At 39.5% G+C, this 9470-nt stretch overlaps 1 non-coding gene across 1 annotated transcript; it reads right to left on the bottom strand.

Moving 5' to 3' along the window:
- Positions 1 to 6931: 6931 nt before the first annotated feature.
- On the bottom strand, positions 6932 to 7039 carry Gm25623. Its single transcript, XR_003955456.1, has one exon. It is a non-coding gene; the product is annotated as a U6 spliceosomal RNA (small nuclear RNA).
- Between the last annotated feature and the right edge of the window lie 2431 nt (positions 7040 to 9470).

The following is a 9470-nucleotide window of genomic DNA, read 5'->3' as shown; positions in this document are numbered from 1 at the left end:
CTGGTGAGTTGCCAAAGACTATAAATGGACTTATTACATGGAATTACTACCAATATATATAGTCCCTGAGTTGGGAATGTGCCAGACCATGTCTGATGCAAACTCCCATGGGGCCAAGTGAGAACATTTTACTATTAGAGACTTGCCCTTTGCCTATGCTCTGGGCAGTGTATTTAGGACTCTGATTGTAGTATAGGCCCTATGTGGGCCATCATATACAGAAAGTGATCATAGCAATGCATCCCTGTGCAATATACAAGCCAAGAAAAAAAAAGAGAGAGAGGAGGTGTAAATCTGAGCTGCCCAGATTGCCTCCAAGGGAACGGGAAGTTGGACTAGATCACACACAACCCCAAACAAACACCAGGAGTACAGCGTATCTCTCATACCTAAAAGTGGGTAGAGTTCTTACAAGCTAGAGTTGATGAGGAGATGATCGATTGCCAGTTAAATGAATCTGAGACTGCTTCCATGATACCAGCAATTTTCTAATGAATACTAAGTCAAAACTAACAAGTATGCCCAGACACATCTAAAGGATTTTCTGATGCCTACATGAGATAACCTCACCATTTTGGGTGAAGGTGGGACCAAGGAGGCTGGCTGAGGGATACCCCAGAAGAGCGGAGGACTCAAGCTGAACTGGCAGTTTGTACCACAGCAATGTTCAGAGTGTTGGACCTCATGGATACTGACACTGACTGTACTTCAGTCCATGCGAGCCCACATTGTTTTTCTGGACCAGACATATGGACCAGCAACATAGAGGGCTATGGTGGCCACATATTCAAGGTCAAAGCAGTGACTCTGCTGCTAAGGATTGGCCATTTGGCCCACTAACAGTATATAAGGATGTCTCCCTAGTATCTAAATACATTCTAGGGTTGGACACCTTGCAAGGGCTAGCAACATTCCAAACACCAACTGGTGAGTGTAAACTCCTCAGGTTACAAATCATGGTAAAGGGCTGCCCACACCACCCCTCCAAAAATGCTGCTAGGCCTCAGAAGGCTGGTCTCTGTATACCAACATCAGCTCTCAGTGGGGCATAAAAGTCACTCAAACTTTTCTATATTTAGAAGCAACTCTGGGTAAGTAGATTTTTGTTCAGGAATTCCCAGAAGAACTGCAATATAAGAACCTTCTTCTCCATTGATACTGCTCCAGAAAGGAGGGTCAAGAACAATTTGTCATTACCAGGAAAGGTCGGCAATGGATGGTTGTGATTTTGTCCCATGTGTATATGCATAGCCCCACAATTTGCCATGCTTTGGTGGCTATTGTAGTTGTTTTCAATGTCAACTTGTCACAAATTAGAATCAAATGAGTAGGGAGATGCACTGGAAGAATTGTCCTGATTGCCTTGATTGATGTGGGAAGGCCCACGACAATTGTGGGCAGCACATTTGGGAAGCATTCCAGAGAAAAGAGGCATTTCATACGGAGATTTCTTGTGCCTTTTTCTTTTTCTTGCTTGGCCTTCCTTCTTGCTGCTCAGTTATTGGCCTTGTTGTTGTTGTTGCTGCTGCTGCTGCTGTTTCCTTTGCTGACAGTAGAGCCAGTGTTTCCAAGCTTTCTCCAAACAATAGAGGCCAATGGCTCTTCAGGAAATTTCTAGGCTTCTGAAGACAGATCAGAACTAGGGAGACACCCAACCGTGGGTACTGAGTAACAGCCAGTTGTCACACACATCCCATCCCCATCTCCCACCCCACAGTGAGAGACAGCTATTCTGGATCTACTCCAGCTATTGAAACATCCAGCCTCAGGTACCAAATGATGGGTTCTGAGCATCTGAGGTGTAATTTGGCTATCATTACTCTTTTAAAGATCACTTCATCAATTCTAAGATATATATTAGAATACACACACACACACACATGTTTTTAGAGAACCTAGCTAAAACAGTGGCTTAGACCCTGGAGTCCTGAGCATGACCAAGGAAGTCACTCTGCACCATCACTTGATGGAGCAACATTAAAATAATGAGGATTGTAGTGAATGGTTCCAGGGTGCAAGGGACTGGCTTGTCTGTACAGAAAGGTTTTCAGTAGAAATTCCTTAACAACAGAGTTACAGGTTGTCTTGGGACAAGTAAAACATGCAGTCATATAGGATACATGCACCCTAGAGATAGATCCCATGGAACCAACTCCCTACAAAGAAAAGGCCACCTCACTCCCCAATACTTGATAATCTGATGGTATCAGTGGAGAACTATGGGTATAAGCCACTTGCTTCTGGCCTCAAGGGCATATTTATATAAAATTCAAAAGTGGCTTCTCGTCATATGTAGTTATATAATGGATTACTGGTTGCTCTGTGTTTTCTTGTTATCCTATGTCAATTATTACCACCAACCTCCTGGTCTCCTAGATGTCCAAGAAAGATGGCAACAGTGTCACTGTCCACTGATATTATTGGACATAAACAAGGCTTGGCCAACACAGCAAATGGATTAGAATAAGGGCTATATGGCTACTAGTCATAAATCATCTGCCAACACTCTGTGGGGCACTGAAAAATAGAGCATAGGCCCCGTGGAAGTTTCCAGTTGAAAAGACACCATAATACCTAAGGAAACAGAGCTCAACAGGTTGGATCACCTACAGAGATCCCAAGGAACCTGCAGAGTGTGAGAAACTATGAAGTGCACAAAACCAGTAACATGTTGTCTATATTACAAATTATAAGCCAAATCGTATCCCAAGGGGTCTGCCATGACAAACTGGAAGTTGACTGAAAGGGATGCAGTGGTGGAATCAGAAGGTCACAATGGCTGACTAAGGTTTAAGCAATGTGACACTGATATGGATACCCAGAATGGGCAAAGAATACTAACACTGGACCTCTAGCAGACCAGGAGGTAGATAGTAGAGGTTGCCACAGGATAACATGGAAAACCTTGAGACCAAAGGCAAACGCCTTTTATCTAGGTGTACACTTGGTATTTGCCTTTGCCAGTCTCTCTGTGTGTGTGCTTGTGTGTGCACTTGTGTGTGTGTGTGTGTGTGTGTGCATGTGTGTGTGCTTGTAGTCCAGTGTGCCTACTTCTAGTCAACACAAGTGGCTGTGCCTGCTGGTGTGTGTCCAGCACATAGGTTATCTTCTATTGTGTCCTGTGTGCCTGTGAATAAACCATATCATATCTGCTTCTCCTGTTCTTCTTAAACTTGAGCCCCTTCAAGATCCCCCTTCCCTGGCTTTGGAGCTCAGATATAACAAATGTTCACAAATTTGCCCATGTGTTATTTACTGACCAAACATGGTCTATGCAAAAGAAGACTGCTAGGTGCCAAGTCTATCACCAAGTTACTAGAGGTCATTGATGCCTTTAAAACATTTGCAACCGTATCCTGTTTTTATTATTAAACAGGCCTTTGCTATACAGAAAAGCTCCACAACATATTATTTCTTTCATTTTCTCCCCATAGAATCTAGAAATACTAGATAACTAGTGTTCATTATCCTTGTTTCAAATGAAAATGGTAAGGAAACCAAGCTGCCTATTTAGCATAAATTATGTAAATGGGGCACTTCCCCAATTTAGCGAAACAAATCTCTTCATCCATATATTATGATTATGTATATATAAAATTGTACATATCTTATGCTTATGTATGTATGAATTATATATATGCACACATCAGCACAATCACTAGTATATGGACTCTCTGGATTCACTACAGATGAGTAAATTATAAAATTATTCAAGTATGGCTTTTAAGACCAGTGACAAAAGGATTACCAATAACTTGTTATAATAAAGAATCACAGGCCTTATATGAAATCCACCAAATCAAAGTCTGACTTTTAACAAGATGCCCCAGGTGATTCTCATGCAAATAAATTAGGCATTGCTGTAACCAGTTTTAACTAATCAAAAAACAAAATGGCTGCCTTAGAGGAAATACAGTTTCAATTATCTGTGTGATTTTTAAAACATTTGGAGAGAAAAATGGGATGGTCAAGATGTTGACTTAGCTGAACAAATACCTCAATTTTCAAATATTCCTGACAGTGACACTGTTATCATGATGTAGAAGATTCATCATTCAACTCACTAAAATTCCTAATGAATTGGGAAACACATTTAGAAATAGGATTTTAATATTAGCAATACAAATAACTAAAAGTTTAAAATATTGACAATAAAATACTATTCAGCGGTGAATAAAAAGGAAGTCATGAAAATTTCAGGTATTGAATGGACTCAGAAAAGATTGTGTTGAGTTAGGTAACCCAAAGCCAGAAAGAAAGAAAAATGCTGTATATTGTCTCTTATCTCAGTTCCTAGTTCCAAACCTTCATGCATGAGTATACAACATAAACAACCACAGAAAAGAAGTACAAGGGAACCAGGTGTGAATGTATTGTGGGGGAGAGGTTAGGTAGCAAACAGCAGGATACAGGTGATGTGAAGTAGGAAATGGAATTAGGACAGGAAAGGGTTCCAACTAGGAGGAAGGAGGGAAGTCAATACAGAAGGAGAGAAGAGGGACAAATAACACTCTTTTAGGATCTCTATTTCTCTGAAGACACACGATGACCATGGCAACCCTTATAAAGGAAAGCATTTTACTGGGGCTGGCTTAGTTTTAGAGATATAGTCCATTATTGTCATGATGGGAAGCATGGCATTGTACAGGCAGACATGGTGCAGGAGAGGGAGCAGAGAGTTCTATACCAAGTTTGTTTGATAAAGCCTCAATTACTCACATTATTTTACATTTAACTAAATTTATACAAAATGCATATAATAGTATGTATTGTGCCAACAATGTTACCCATAAAAACCATAAAGTAACAAAAACTCTTTGTACCAGACACAAAAATTCCTTTCAAATTGTTGGTCATGGTAGTGCAAGGGATTCTTCCAAACAATACAGTTTACCAGTGTAGCTTTGGCTGCCTTTCAAGAGCCTATGGGTGGGCAAATATTGCTGAAGATGCCACTCATTTAAGACACAAGACTCAGATGATTTGAGCTAGGTCTGAAATGGAAGCCTCTGCTGTGGTCAGTCTTCCGTGGTTCCAGAAATTACCATGCAAACTGCCAAGAAAGAAAAGCAATTAAAATCCACCCAGTCCAACCTAGCAGCAGTATCTATGAAGCACAGCAATGAACAGCATAGCAAGATACCCAGAAAGGTGCAAGAAATGGCACTCACATTTTGGTGGCAACAAATAGCTGGCTAATTGGACTTAAGTCCTACTCAACAGGAGGGAAGCTTGCCAGCTAAACTAAACTAGCCAGCTTCTGCAGTCATGACTCTTAGAAAAGAATCTACCAGCACTGCTTTGCAAGACCAGCATCATTCCTTATGACACTCTAAATCTTATCATTATACTACAGTTCATCAAAGAAGCCTCTCTTCACAAAAGACAGAGGAAAAAAATCTCAGAAAACTGTTGGAGAACTTACCGTGAGAAAGTAAGCCTTTCGCAGTTTCCCACCCTAATAAGCCAAATGGCCTTGTGTTAGGAGCCAGTCACCTCCCTATCCCTTCCTGGCACTTAGACCCTAAAGATTTGAATTATAGTCCCCTCTTCCTTATCTCTTCCTGACTCCCAAGACTTCTAAGGACCTGAGTTATGTGCTGAGCCCAGCTTGACACCCCGGGCTGTTAAGGAGGAATCTACATTCCTGAGGCACTCAGGGTGCCTCCTGCCTGCAGTCAGAATTCAGCCTTTATGTCCCCAGATGCCTACTTCTTTGTTCTTTGTTAATTCCCCCTCAGCCCCTCCCTATTTCCCCTCACTGTGTGCTTATAACCTGGCTTTTTCAACCTAGTAAACTTAGACCTTGACAGGAATCTTCCTTCGTCTCTCTCTTTATTCCTGCCCGTTTCTCTTGCAGGTTTGCGGTTCTCCTCGTACCCACAAATAACTGGGTCCTGCTGATCCGGACAGAAAACCACATCTAGACACAACCCAGTGATCAACAGACTGAAGAACCCAGCCTCCACTGGTCTACGTCATAGTTCCTGTTTCGATGCCTCAGGAAACATCATGGACAAGAGGCCAAGAAGTTTGTAAGAACCAGTATTTTTGTGAAACAGTCTCTCCTGGAAATGGCTGCTAAAACAAGACCAGAGAAATGTAACTGTCAATAGACATGTTAACGTAGAAGGGGAAATATTCATGGACTGCGATGAGATGAAGAACTAATGAGAGCTGAGAGAAGGGAAAGTAACCTCTCTCAGGGATGCGCGCCTTCATGGGTTGTCCAACCCAGAGCAAACAGCCTTGAAACCAATTACACACTGTCAACAAAAATGGACTCAGCAGGCACGTGCGTGCATGCCACACACATATTTAACGTTACAATAATAAATGAGAAAGGCTCTCAACTTGCGAGTGGGATGGCATGAAGGGGCTATAGGGAGGTTGTCTCAGAGGGCTGGAGAGAAAAAAGGGAAATAACATAATTTTATTTCAATAGGAAGGGAGAAATAACATAATTTTATCTCAATGGTCTAAAAGTAATAAAAGAAAAATTTTAAACCTTTCCTGGCATGGTGACTCACACTTGGAATGTCAGCATTTGGTAGGGTTAAATAAGAGGGTCTAGAAGTCCAGTCTAACCTGGGCTACATACAAAAACTGTTTTAAAATGTCTTAGGTCTTCTCACGAAGCGTTTACTTGCAGTGCTCTGCCAGTCTCTGAGCATTTACTCATAATGGTTAGAGAGCTGCCACAGATTTCTTTACTCTAAGGAGGGGATGAGCATGACAGCACTGTGGCTGTCAGAGGGAAGGGGCATGACGCTTGAAGCTTCCGCTTCATTAATGGATAGTGCTATGTTGAACTAATTCTAATCATAATTAATTAGGATAGCAATTGCAACTATTGTCAAACTTCCTGCTTATCACTTGTAATGGCTTCTCTAATTCCAATGAATGCTTGTACAAATACTACTTTTAAAAAAAGAGTATGAAATGCTTCATGAATTTGTGTGTTATCCATTTTCAGGAGCCATGTGAATCTTATCTGTGTCGTTCCACTTTCAGTATATGTGCCAGTGAAAAAGAGCAGAAACATTGATTTTTCCCCCCTTTTGCCACTACTGAGGATGGGACCTAGAACCTTACTTATGCACGTTCAAGTGTTCTGCCACTAAGAAACAACTCCAGTCATGAACACTGCTTAACTTATCTACTATTATGCCAATAGTCATAGAGTATTCATAGAGTATTCATATATATAAAGTCTTTGTACAATTGTATGATTATTTAATATGGTAATTCATTTCCGTGAGATAAATTGTTAATAAGTAAGTATTGAATTGAAGCATATATAATGTCAAAAACTGTCCCTTTGAAATTTATTGACTTTTTAACTTTGATTTCAATTTTTATTTACAATATAATTACATCTTGCCTTCTTTTTTCCCCCCTCCAAACCCTCCCATATATCCCTCCTTGTTATTTTAGAGTCACACATGGATATATATATATATATATATATATATATATATATATATATATATATGTGTGTGTGTGTGTGTGTGTGTGTGTGTGTGTGTGTGTGTAATTTATATACATATATATTCCTAAATAGAACCTGCTCACCTGCTCAGCCTTTATACCGTTACGTGTGTGTGTGTGTGTGTGTGTGTGTGTGTGTGTGTTTTCAGGGCTGACCATTGGGTCAGTAGGAAGTGCTATTCCCTGGGAAGACTACACTTCCCACTCTCAGCATCCCTCGGTTGTTTGTAGTTCCTTGTGCAGGGCTGGGGCTTCATGGGCTTTACCCCATCCACCATGGCATGTCTACTGGTGTCCTTCTTCATCAGCTCGGGTTTGAGCAGTCATGTTAGTGAGACTTTATGGACACAGCTTCTGGTATTACTAGTCAACAAAACCTTACAGCGAACTCCTTGATTTTCTGTCCCTTATAGTCTTTCCACTCCATATTCCACCATGTTTCCCTGAACCCTTGTATGGGAGTGTTTAGTAGATGTATCCATTAGGACCGGGTGAACATTTTTTGAGATATTTCTTAGCCATTTCCCCCCTCATTTTGAGACTTCTCTCTTTAGGTCCTATGCCCATTTTTCAATAGGTCTTTTGATTTTGACTCCTTGTTTTTTGAAGTTTTTATATATTCTGGACATTAATCCTCTATTAGATGTTTAGTTGGCAAAAATTCTCTCCCATCCAAGGGGCTGTTGCTACTGCTCCCTCCTCCTCCTCCTCCTCCTTCTCCTCTTCTTCTTCTTCTTCTTCTTCTTCTTCTTCTTCTTCTTCTTCTTCTTCTTCTTCTTCTTCTTCTTCTTCTTCTTCTTCTTCTTCTTCTCCTCCAAGTTGATTGTTTCTAACTGTGCAATAGATTTCCACTTTTCAATTGTCAGCCTTAATTCTTTGAATGTCTGGTAGAATTCTGCTTGAATCTATCTGTCCTGGACATTTTTTTTTAACCCTTAGAAGGCTGTTTTTATTAGTTTCAAACATTCCTATTTTGGTTGAATACTTCTTTATTTGATTTGGTAGTCTGGCCATTTCTTAAAATCCACTGCTTTTAGTTACGTTTTCAAATATAAAGGAGTAAGTTGTTTAATTAAACTAAATTCTGGATGTCTTCTTTGTATTTTATAATATTTCCCTATAATATTTGATTTTGTTAGTTTGGGTTCTTCCTTTCTTTGTTTCTTTTGCCTTTTGGGTTTTTGTTTGTTTGTTTTGTGTGTGTGTGTGTTTTGGCTAGTTGGGCAAAGGGTCTGTCAAAGTTGTTTAAATTCTCAAAGAACCAGTTTTTAGATTCATTTATTTTGTTCAAACTATATTGTTTCTTTGTCTAGTTTTTTAAAATTTATTTCTTACTGTTGATAATTTCTGATTTGATTTGTCCCATTTTTCTCCTTTCAAATTTTTGTGTTTCAGCATAAACCACTTTTAATGTAGGCACTTAAAGCCACAACCTTCTCCTCAGAACTGCTTTCAATATACTTCAGAGGTTTTGTTGTCTTTTGCTTTCATTTTTGTTACTTCTCCTTCCAGAAAGTTTTTTACTTCTTGATTTCTTCTTTGGCCCATGCATCATTTAGTAAGGAGTTGTTTAAGTTTCATTGTGGTGCAGACAGGATAAAGGGGATGCTTTCAATCCTTTTTAATATTAAAGATTTGTTTTATTTTATTTTTAATGAAATCATTATAATAAAATAAACATAATATTTTATTATTCATCTAAAATAGGCACAAAATATGAGCCTTTTTAAGAAAAGCTTTAATGTGTTGCTCATTAGAAGTCTTTGGTATTTGGATATAATGTTTTATAGGTATTTGTTAAGTCCATTGAATGCATGATATCGATTAATTCTGTTGTTTTGTTTTAAGGTGGGCTATTGAAATCACCTAATATTAATGAATTGTTGTTAATCTGTGTCTTTAAATCCAGTAGTAGATTTTTTTTCTGGAATTGGACACCCAGAGATTAGTACACATATGCTCAGGATAGGGACTTGGTC

The sequence above is a fragment of the Mus musculus genome, chromosome 4, assembly GCF_000001635.26.
Source record: "Mus musculus strain C57BL/6J chromosome 4, GRCm38.p6 C57BL/6J".
NCBI lineage: Eukaryota > Metazoa > Chordata > Mammalia > Rodentia > Muridae > Mus > Mus musculus.
Note: the sequence above shows the minus strand (reverse complement) of the source record. Positions and strands in the feature narration are given on the sequence as shown.